The sequence below is a fragment of the Ictidomys tridecemlineatus genome, chromosome 2 (genome assembly GCF_052094955.1).
Source record: "Ictidomys tridecemlineatus isolate mIctTri1 chromosome 2, mIctTri1.hap1, whole genome shotgun sequence".
Taxonomy (NCBI): Eukaryota; Metazoa; Chordata; class Mammalia; order Rodentia; family Sciuridae; genus Ictidomys; species Ictidomys tridecemlineatus.
This window is the reverse complement of record NC_135478.1, coordinates 19,159,687-19,171,241: the sequence shown is the minus strand read 5'-3', so window position 1 is coordinate 19,171,241 and position 11,555 is coordinate 19,159,687.

The window sequence follows — 11,555 nt, the reverse complement described above, 5'->3', positions numbered from 1 at the left end:
CCAGGAGGTGTGGGGGAGGCATGCCAATCAAACAACCACAGGCCAAATTCAGCCCCAAGGCACCAGTCTGCTGGTCTTCCACTTTGGAGACGCAGCATTTGGGTTTCTTAGTGCAACCCTTTTAGGTGGGTTCCCCAAAAGCAGACCCTAAGATGAGGATTTTTCTAGAAGCAGTTTATTAGGGAATAATATTCTTAGCAAGCATTTCCTGGAAAACCTGCTAGGAGAGTGGGGGAGTGGGATTAAGAAGCAGGAGTGTGACCACAAGTCCGGAGGGTGACACTGGGTCATTCCCACAGGGGAGCTCTGGGGACAGTGCAGGTCCTCCTCAGGGACAAGGGAGCTGAAGTAGGTATTAGTGTTTGATTCCAGGGGATCCCAGGAGGATGCCAGGTTTGGGCATTTCCAGCTCCTGGTGCACATAGGTCTAGTGGGTCTCAGTAGCCACCCTTAGGGGCTGGCTGTTGGAGAGAAAGCACCAGGGGCTGGTGGGCACAGAAATGGTAAAGGGACCTGGGCGGAAGGGCAGCAATTGGTATCATGTCCAAAGGTGGCTGTGTGCTGGGAACAGGCTTGTGTGATGCAACTCCCTACAAATGGCCATGTTTCCAGGGAGAGAGAGAGAACCAGCCTGCGCTCCAGCTCTCATGCCCAGGATCATCAGTCTCCAGAGAGGAAAAACCTCAGCTAGGATCAGAGCAGCAGGTGAAGATGCGCTCATAGCCAAGGCTCAGCGGCAGGCTTTTATGCCTGAGTCCTGGAGATGCTGTGGTGATAAGAAAATGACAGGGGTGTTCATGGGTCAGGACCCCACATCATCCTGCCAGCGCTGAATGTCAACACTCCAGACACAGCGGGCCGTGGCACGGACTAGTAAGACACATTCTGTGTCTGGAAATGGGAAGTTTCAAATCCTGCCTCTTTCCTGTGCCATCCACGTAACCTCTCTGAGCCTCATCACTTAAGACGTGACGGACATGGCTGTTGCCACACGCCCTGTGGGGTGGATTCAGAGCCAGTGTCCCAGACCTCCTCTCCCGTGGAGAGTCACGGGTACCTGTTCTATCTTCGGGGACTGTGGCTCTGAAGATGAGTGACAAAAGCGGTGCCTGTGTTCTCCCCTTACCTGGCCTCCTATGTTTTGAGGCTCCCTTTCCCTTTTCTTTGTGAGGACAGAGAGGTTCATCTCAAGCTTCTCTTCAGTGAGTGTCCCCTGAAGCTGCCCACTGGGGATCTCAGCCCAAGTTGCCACATCCCTGCCCTGCCCCACTCCCAGCACCCTCTGCCATTCTCCCACCAAACATTGCTGATAGCATGCTCTTGTGATATGGAATTTGATAAGTCTTAGGAGAAACCAATGGGGATTATGATAGAGCACCGAGCAGAAAACTCAGTGTAGTCCTGGAGATGACCAGGGCATGACAGCAGCCTGCTCTCCCTGCTATGGGCAGGGGGACTTTCAATCACCCTTGGTTTCCTCAGGACTCCCCCCACTTCCCGCCATGGAGTCCCTCTCCTGAGAGAGGCTCCTCTCCAGAGCACTGCACCCCTGGGGTCCTCCCTAACACTGATGTCCCAGGGTAGGTCTCAGTGCCAATAACTCTGTCATGAGGCCATTGCAGCAGTTATTGTAATTTCCTCTTTCTCTCTGGTCCAGGGACAAGAGACTCGGTTTTCTCATCCATAAATAAATAAAAGAAAATAAGAGAATGAAAGGAGACTCCCCCAATTTTTTGTTTTGCTTTGATTTGATTTTTGTTTTAGCAGCGCCTAGGAGGCTAAGAGGACTTTGTATTTTTCCAAGATGCTTGGCTCAAAACAACAGCTTGGTTTTTCCCAAGGGCCTCTCTCTTCCCATGTCCTATGGATGCTGCCATTCCAGGTGCAGTGCTGGGCCCTGGTCCCCTCCTCCTGTATTGTCACCGTTCTACACACACACACACACACACACACACACACCCCAACTCCATCTTTCTCTAGCTCTTGAACTTCTCCAGTTACCGGAAGTCTGCTGCTGCAGCCCTCCTGCCTCTTTAAGGTGACTTGGCATTTCTCTGTGTGGATCCATTTTTGCTTGCTTTATGGTTTCACTGGCAGAGCTGCGTCTTATTTCCTGATTTCCGACCTCTCTCAGGCACGTCTTGGTGGCCTCTCCCCGACTCACCCCTCCCATGGTGCCCAGAGCTTGTCTGCAGTGATCAGCAGTGACTCCATTCCCACTGCCCTCCTGCTTTCAAATGCCACCCTTGGGTTTTACCCCGTCCATCACATGCAAGGCTCTGGGAGGTTTTGAATATTTTAAAGCCTTTTTATTACAAGAAGAATACATGTGCATTGAAGGAGAAAAATTTAAAAACGTAGGTAAGCAAATATAAGCATTCCCCCGTGCAGAAACAGAATCTGGTAAGATTTTGATAAATATTGCCCCAATGATGATTTTGTTTTCCATGAATATGCATGCCTCTTCATCAGGACTCTCCTGGTTGCAGGGGTCGGAAACTGAACTCAAACCCCTCATTGTAGATGCAGTTATCCTTCACCCACCTCATATTCCAAGCCAGGACCTAGGTCCTCCAGATGTGACTAAGTTTGGAGACAGAGTCTGTAAAGAGGCAATTAAGTTAAAACTGATACTGGTCTTGAAAGATCAGGATGGGGCCCTCCTTCCCCCAGGGTTGAAGATTAAACACTTGAGAAATGCTGAGGCAAGAGCAGAAAGTAAATTTTATTTAAGAAACAGAGTGGGGGAGAGCAAGAGCGAGAGCGAGAGCTAGAGAGAAAGAAGACAGGAGGAAGGAGCTGAGACCCAGAGCTGGTGCTTATGGGAGTGGGGGTGTCTTGCCCCATTATATATTACCTTTCTTCTCATGCCCCCTCCTTCTCTTATCTTGCCTACAGGACCAAAGGGCAGGAAAGAGTAACCCCAGGGGGTAATGGCTTGTGTCTTCCTCCCCTGGAGATGTTTCCTTAGGGTTGGTGAGGAAGTGCTATCTACCCATTTCCTTTCCTTTGTTAACAGCTATTTGTCCTTTGCCTTGGCTCAAGAGGAGGTCCTTAGGGTGGGCCCTAACCCTATATGACTGGTGTCCTTATAAGAGACTAGAGAGGGAGGACTCGTGAAAGACAGAGGGAGAAGACACTTCTGCAAGCCAAAGAGGAAAGGCCTCCGAGGAAACTGACCCTGGGGATACCTTGATCTCAGACTTGCAGCCTCCAGAACTGCGAGTCAGTAATTTCTGCTGTTTAAGTCGCTCCTTGGTACTTTATTATGGCAAATTCTAGCACAATATACATCCTTCAAAACCACTGTAGCCCAAAGGGGAATTAGCCCAAAAGGGTATTTTGCCCCAAGGATCATTCAACTGCCAGACAGGCTGAGATGCAGCTCGGTCACATAGGACACCTGGATTCAGGGTTTGAAAGCCACCAGGAGCTCTCAAGTGTCTTCCATCTCTGCCTCTCTTTGTCTCTGTCCTCCTGGCTTCCTGTACGTGGCAGGAAACAGCACCCCCATTTCCAACCTACTGCTTCACTACCAAGAAAAGCTGGCCTTTTGTCTCACTGCTAGTTTAGAAAATCCTAGGAAAGAATTTTAACCAGCCTTATCAGGTCATAAGAAGGACATGTTTGTTAATTTGCTGAGAGCACTCTGTCAGGTGCAGGTAGGGACCTTGTCCCACATCACTCGGGCTGTGGGGGCTATCACTGACTCCAATGTCGGGGTGGCCTGTGAGGACACCTAGCAGGCCCTTCGTAAACCAAGTGAGCCTGTACCAGTCTCCCCACACTCCTGTAAATCTTGCCTCATCTTCAAATATTCTCCACTGTGCAGCTACCCTCCCCGACAAAGCTTGCCTTCTGAGACGTGAGAAAAGGCCAAGGTCCTTTTCATTAGAAGGTGGCAAAGGCCAATGCTAAGAGAGGCCAGCAGGTGGGAACCAATCCTAAATCCAGAGCCTAGGAACCCAGAGAACCCCATCCACCTGCTCTGTCCAGCTGGCCTGCTGTGCGCCCCAACTGGACAACAGAGGGACTTAGCAGAATGTCTACAGGGTGGTGGTTAATTTGTTTTCCATCTCTCTTTTCTCTTTCCTCCTTCCTTCTCTTGTAACTTGTGACTGAAGGCAGGGGTCCACTCTCATGTAACCCGAGAAGCTAGCACTCCTGGGGCTAGCATGGCCACCAGGACTGGTGCTGCCTCTCAGGCCACTGACTCTCTACTTGGGGTGTCTACAGGCTTGGGAAACTGTGCAGCAACCTTGCATCTCAGGGATGCCCTTTCCTCTTCATGGAGGCCTCCCCAGTCAGTAAAGATTCGTTGTATTTATGCTTTTTGTTTGTTTTGTTGTGTGGAGCTGGGGATGGAACTCGGGGCCTCACCCATGCTAGGCAAGCACTGTGCCACATAGCCACATCCCCATCCCTATTCAGGTTTTCAAGGTCATGCAGGGAAGCAGGACTGCCCATCACCATCCTATCATGCCCAGTCCTGCTAGTTGGACTCTGTCTCCGCAGGGATTATTCAGGTCCTGCTGCAAGATAAATAACATTTTCATTCGATATTTTGAAAAATCAAATTGGCAAACTGCGGCCCATGGGCTCTCTGCCTGTTTGATAAATATAGTTTTATTAGGACACGGTCGGCCCATCCATCCCGCAGCACTTTGCTGCTATGACAATAGAGTCGGCCAAAGAGGAAGGGAGCGGCCCTGAGACAGCTCCTCCCTTGGTTTGGAGATGCATCTGTCAGGGTTCTCCAGAAAAACACTACCCACAGCAGGAGAGAAAGAGAAGAAAGGAGGAGGAGAGAGAAGGGAGGGAAGGGGAGAGAAGAGGAGATTTTAAGAAATGGGCTTATGTGAGTACGAAAGCTTAGAAGGTCCCACATCTGCAGGGGACTGGCCGGCTGGGAAGAGTTCAAGTCCACCAGTGCTCTGCTGACCAAATTTTCTTTCCTCTTCTCCCAGGAAGGTCAGTCTTTTTTTTCTTAAGGCCTCATCCATTTGGATCCCGCCTACTATATGAAGGGTATTCTGCTTTACTTTAAGTCTAAAACAAAACAAAAATACCCTCACAGGAAAATCTAGAATAGCATTTGGCAAAAACACCTAGGTATGGTGGCCTGGCCAAGTCAACCCAGAAAATTAACCAACATAGATACCTTCCATTATTATTATTAATTATTAATTATTATTATTATTATTATTATTTGGTACCAGGGATTAAACTCAGGGGTGCTTAACCACTGAGCCATATCCCCAGCCCTATTTTGTATTTTATTTACAGACAGGGTCTCACTGAGTTGCTTAGCCCCTTGCTTTTGCTGAGGCTGGCTTTGAACTTGCGATCCTCTTGACACAGCCTCCTCCTGAACCTCTGGGGTTATAGGTGTGCGTCACTGTGCCTGGTGATACCTTCTATTATTATTGAATTTCTGATTGCCATTTTAAAAAAAAAATGGTCCTCTCAAGAAAATGTTCTCCTCTTGTTCCAGCTTGTGCCTTAAAAATCAGCCTCTAGCACTTGACCTTCGAGAGTACTCCATATATAAGGAATCAAAGCCCCCAGCACTCTTCCTCTGTGGAATGTAAGGACAATTCCTTTTATAATTTTTTCTTCTAAGACTTAATCCTAATAATAATAAACGTGATTTATCAGATTAAGACACTAATTAATCCTGTCTGAACAATTTGATATTATCATGTTTAATTTCAAATTTAATTATTTTGGTATTTAATTACAAAACAGTTAATTACTTTATTGTAATTATTTATCTTTTTAAGTAGAAAGAGGCAAAAAATCCCTGATAATGGGCTACCCTGAGGTATAGCCATTTCCTAGTATATCTCCAACACGTATCAGCCTTGCTTCTTGATTTTCCTGGGACTTAAGCTTCTCTTTTAAATCTTTTTCAATTTCTCACTTCCAATGTGGTTTTAGCCTCTTCTTTATGGTCCTAGAACCAATATCCAAAGCTACATTCTCCTCTTTGCACTGATTTCTGCACCGAGGCCCTCGTGAGCTGTTTTGTTTGAAGAAATGGCCTTAATTGATGTCTTTCTGCTCTCTCCATCTTTTCAGAGCCAGGAGCTTGAAGGGTGTGACATGTGACACTTGAAGGGTGCCCACGCTCAGGATGGGGCAGACAGTAACCAAGTAGGCATAGAGTTAGGTCACGGCTCTGCTCTGGTGCTGCTGGGATTGTCCACTTTCCCTCTTGGAATGAGGGTCCTAGGGAAGGCACAGGATGGCTGATGTCACATGGGCTAATTTGTTCACTGGCACAGAAGTATTTCAACATTTTCACTGGTAAAACTTCACCAGAAAATAACTAGCTCTGTCTCCCCCATTGCCCACCAGGGCCAGGTAAGCTAAGAAGATGCTCGAAGCAGGCCAAAGGCTGTGCATGTGTGGGAACAATAGGGGACCTGAGAACTGTACCCCATACCTGGGAAATAGCCTGGTGATGTTCACACCTGGAGGTTGTTTCTAGAGAAACTAAAAATCAAGATTTGGGGTGAGAAGATTTCAGATTCTAAAATATTCAATGTCTACTTAGGTCTGGGTTCAGACACCTGTGGGTCTACCAAAATTTGACTGAGACTGGAGCTGGCCCATGGTGGCCCTCCCATTTTAAGTCGTGGCTCCTCCAGCCAACACAGGGTTCTGTCTTTCCATCTTCTGTTTAAAAGGAAGGATGGTTCTGTGGCTTCTGCTTAGGATGTCTAAAGCCGGAAAAGCATCATTCTCACCTAACAGAAAAAAAAAAAAAAAAAAAACCTTCACGTGGGGCAAATTCACAACTTTTTCTTGAAGCTGTGAGACCGCTGAGGCCACATGGTAAACAACTAACCGAAAACCTAAAAAGTAACAAGGATTTGCAAAGAAAGATGCGATGTAAGTACCTGTTTACCCAGAGCTGATGTTACCAGATGCTGTACTAGCCAGTAAGAAGAAGTTACCTAAAATTTGTAATGATTCTCTAAAGTGGTGGAAGTGGGAGAATTTAAAACGGAGCCACAGGGGCTGGGACCTGAATATTTCTATCCTCCCCAATTCATATGCTGAAATCCTAACCCCACTGATACCTGGTGGTGGCACCTTTAGGAGGTGAGTGGGTCACAAGGATCCTTATAGAGAGCTAGCTTCCCCTCTGCCATGTGAAGACACAGCGAGAAGACAGTTATCTGTAAGGAATAAGCCCTCACCAGACATTGAATCTACTGGTACCTTGATCTCAGACTTCCTAGCCTCTAGGGCTGTGAGCAATTAATGTCTCTTGTCTAAGCCACCTTGTCTATGGTATTTTGTTATAGCAATCCTAACAGATATGTATATGCATGCACATGCACACCACCACCGCCCTCCCCTCACACACAAGTTCTTTTCAGCAGGTACAGAAGGACCACAGCTGAGCCAGTTCTCAGACAGTGGCCCTGGCTAAGTGGCTCTTGCAGTGGGCTGGGGAGCGGCAGTTGTAGCAGGAAAGGCAAGACATCCTCTTCCCCAGGACAGCAAGGTCAAGCTGCCATACAAGAGGTGAGAAAGAGGCAGAAATGCATCCTGGACCCAAACCACAAATGCTCTCCTACAGATGGGGCCAGTGCAGAATTACCAAGAAGGCCTTACTTCTGAGACATGGGGACACAGGACTTGCCTACTATCCACTAAGACTGAATTAGAGAACCGAGGATGCTCTCTCCTCCTCCCCTATGCTAGGATAGGCCAGGAAGTGTCAAGTGACAAGTGACAGCATCCATTGCAAGGATGAGGCAACAGCATGGAAAGATATTGCCTCTATGCAAAGGAAATATCTGAAGCCAAGGGTAGAGCAGACTGGAAATAACTCAATGTCCTATAACTGGGGAATTGGGGAATGGATAAACAAACTAGGTACATCACACAGTGGCATAAGAAGCACCAGCATAAGGGACTGAACTATGGATACACTCAACCACATGGAGGGATCACGTGCATGGTGCTAATTCCTACATCCTGTAGGATCACATTTATGTGACATTCTTGCAAAGGTGGGACAGCACATAGATCATTGGTGGCCAGAAGCTGGGATGGAGGTGAGGTGGTGATGGTGATTCCTGACTCTATACTTTTCTCAAGACTTACAGATCAGTATGCTAAAAAGGGAGAATTTGCTCTGTGTACATCTTAATCCAATAAATGGGGGAAAATGGGGATGATGAAAGGATCAAATAGCCCATCATCCCCTTTCTTTTGACTATCTTTTATTTGGAGTTAAGAAAGTTGTTCTAGGGGCTGGGGATGTGGCTCAAGCGGTAGTGCGCTCGCCTGGCATGCGTGCGGCCCGGGTTCGATCCTCAGCACCACATACCAACAAAGATGTTGTGTCCGCAGAGAACTAAAAAATAAATATTAAAAATTCTCTCTCTCTCTCTCTCTCTCTCTCTCTCTCTCTCTCTCTCTCTCTCCCTCTCTCACTCTCTCTTTAAAAAAAAAAGTTGTTCTAAGAATATTAGATAACGGTAGCAAAAGATAAGCACATGGATAGATCAGGACCCTTGTACTGTAAATGGCAGAAATGCAACTCAGTGGACTAAAGCAACTCTTAGGAGTAATTTGATGAGAGAACTGCCTATAAGGCTCACAGGCTGGCAGGCTGGGCTCCTGGGATGATGGACACCAACCCATTTCTGCTCCCTCATCTCTCTTCCCTCACTGGGTACATTCTCACCTCACATGGGCTTCTTCTATGTGGAGGTAAACATGGTTATATGCAGTTCCCCAAACCTCACCTGCCACCGCTTCATCAACAGCGAGGAACTGCATCCTTTATTCTAATGCTAGTTCAAAAGATCCAAGGGAAGCACTCAGATTGGCCCAGCTGAAGCCAATCAGCAGTGACCAAGAGGAAGCTATCCTGTGATTGGTAACTTCTATTCCACACAGTTGGGGCAGGAGTCAGAGGCTCTGCTCCGAAGGAGGAGTGCTATGCAGGCAAATTATGAATCATTAGTTGGAGTTCATCATCATTTTAATGCAATACATTTACTTTTTTGTTCTCCAAAAGAAGTTGGAGTTGCCCTCCTGACTATAATTTATTTCAGTTTTGTTTGACAAGTAACTACCATTATTCTGCTCCAAGCTGAGAGGTGGAGAAGCAAAGACAAGGACAAGGTCCTTTGCCTCAAAACCCCCATCACAGTTCAGTAGGGGAAATGGATAATAAATAGCTCATTGCTGAACAAGTGCTGTGAGCTCAGCAGGAGGGGAGATAAGCCTGGGTCTCACATGAGGTTTCCTGGAGGAGCCAATTTTAGGCAATTTTGAAGGTCGAGAAGGAAGATGAAGGGCATTCAAACACAAGTGTAAAATTGGATGAATACAGGGGAATTACTTTCACAATCAATTGATTGTGAATCCCTCAATGGGAGAGGTCAGGTCTTACATGAGAAAGATCCAAAACCTTTTTTTTCCCCTTCTTTAGCACTTTTTCATTTTCAGAACACTTACAAATTCAGTTTTCCCTTTCTAATAGTCTTACTAAACAGAAATGTTATCAAAAACAGGAAAATAAGAACAAAACAAACTTTGTAGGAAAAAATGGGTGGATTTTCCACACCGTGCTCAGCCGCCACACACTCCACCCCAGGCCCAGGTATGGAACTGACTGGCAGGTAGGTTGATTGCTCCAAGGTTGGGGATTTGCAGGTAGGTATTATGGAATCTGAAAATGTCCAGGTATTTCCAAGTTGCTAAGCAATGCATCATGGGACCTAGATTGAGGCAGGAAAGTTGAATGCAGGCCTGGGAAAAAAAGGAAATATGGGAGTTTTAATGAAGAAGAGCCAAAACCCTGTAATAAGGGCACAAAGAATTGGAGGAGTAGAGATTGAAATGTGAGAAGGGTTTCTGAGACTGTGTAGTTCCAGAAGGTGGCCATGCAAGTGGCCCGCTGTGTGTGGGGCCATAGTGTGTGGTCATGTGAGTGGTTCGCTGAAGTGGGTTGGAGGGATGGTAGTTAGCAGTGGTGAAGAGGTCAAGGGACTCTGAGACAAGATGTTAGATGGACATCAACACGAAAGCTGAAGCTGTTAAGGTTTATGGATGAACCTGGAACAGAGAGAAAAGCCAAGAGGCAGATGCTGAAGTCTTCACGGGATGAGAGGGAGGGATCAGGAGTTCGATGAACCAGATGGCCACTGGGAGGAGAGAGGGAAGCAGATCTCACTGTCAGGAGCTTCAAGAAAGAGGCATTGGCATGGGAAGAGCGTGCCCATGAGCAGTTGCAGAGACAGCGGGGACAGCCATCACACCGCTGGCCTGAGGCGGAAGAGCTGGAGAGAAAACGAGCAGCAGCCCATGCTCAGGAAGTACAGGACACAGCCTTGGCCCGGGTTGAAATGCCAATGCAGCAAACATTCGCTGTATGCTGGACACTGCCTGCATATGAAGACGAGCTCGGTATCCTTCCAAGTGTAGCACTGCACCATTCATCATAGCTGAGATGATGTCAGTTGTTCTGGAACGTTCATCTCCTCGATTTAACACCAATAATTCAAGATTAAGGCACCTATTTGTGTGTGTGTGTGTGTGAGCGCGCGCGCGTTCAGCATATTTGCCTGGAGAATTCACAAATATTACTGCTTGAATACAGCTGAGGTTTAAAAGGGTGTCAATATAAAGAAAAAATGCCAGCTAAATAAAAAGACAGGCAGCAGAGATAAGGGGGAAAGGTTGAAGGTTATATGCAAATGCCTAAAATGTGCCAAACCCTGGGTTGTCTCATTGACTCTTTATAACACCTCAGTGAGTGAGATAAAGCTGCCACATCAGTTTGTGTGTCGGGACAGAGAGGCCTGGGATGCCTCTCTGCAACTTTCTTAATAACCAGGAAAAACACAGCGGGGGCAGCGGGGCCTCACAGGTTCCACATCTGATGTTGGGACGCCCTGCAGCTCCAGTTCACACCCAGGAAAGAATGCCAGAGTGGAGGGAGGTCACCGCCAGTCTTGGTCCTGGATATTCTGAGATCCAGTGTGTACTTTTTATATTGTCGTAGTTTAGATATTGGTTCAACCCGATTTCTTCCACAAAACGTAAAAACCCAAAACAAAATCGTGGCCTCACCGTATCCATAATACATAGGCTGTCTTAGGTTCTGTCAATGGACTGTCCACCACCAGGCCCGGCCTCTGCACTGAGAGGCTCCGGGAAGCAGCTCAGAGCTGTCTCTGGCATGGGGTCTGGCTTTCCTGTCTCCTGAAAGAGCCAGGAGATGCAGCCCAGAAGACAGTGGAGCTAACTAACTCCCTGAGAGGACACCCTCCACCCCTGGGGGATGAGAGATGGGAGAGAGATGCAGACCAACGTCCTCTCCACCCTCCACATTTGTTCTGAGATATCCCACAGGGCAAGATGAAGAGAGATGCTGACGCTCTTCTTGAAGCAGGGCCTGCTCAGCTCAGCACCACCTTGCCTTTTCCCCAATCCCTGCCTGCCTGGTTTCCTCCACCCTCCCTCTCTCTCTCTCTCTGCCCTGGAGCAAGATCTTCCAATAGAGTCAGAATGCCCCAGTC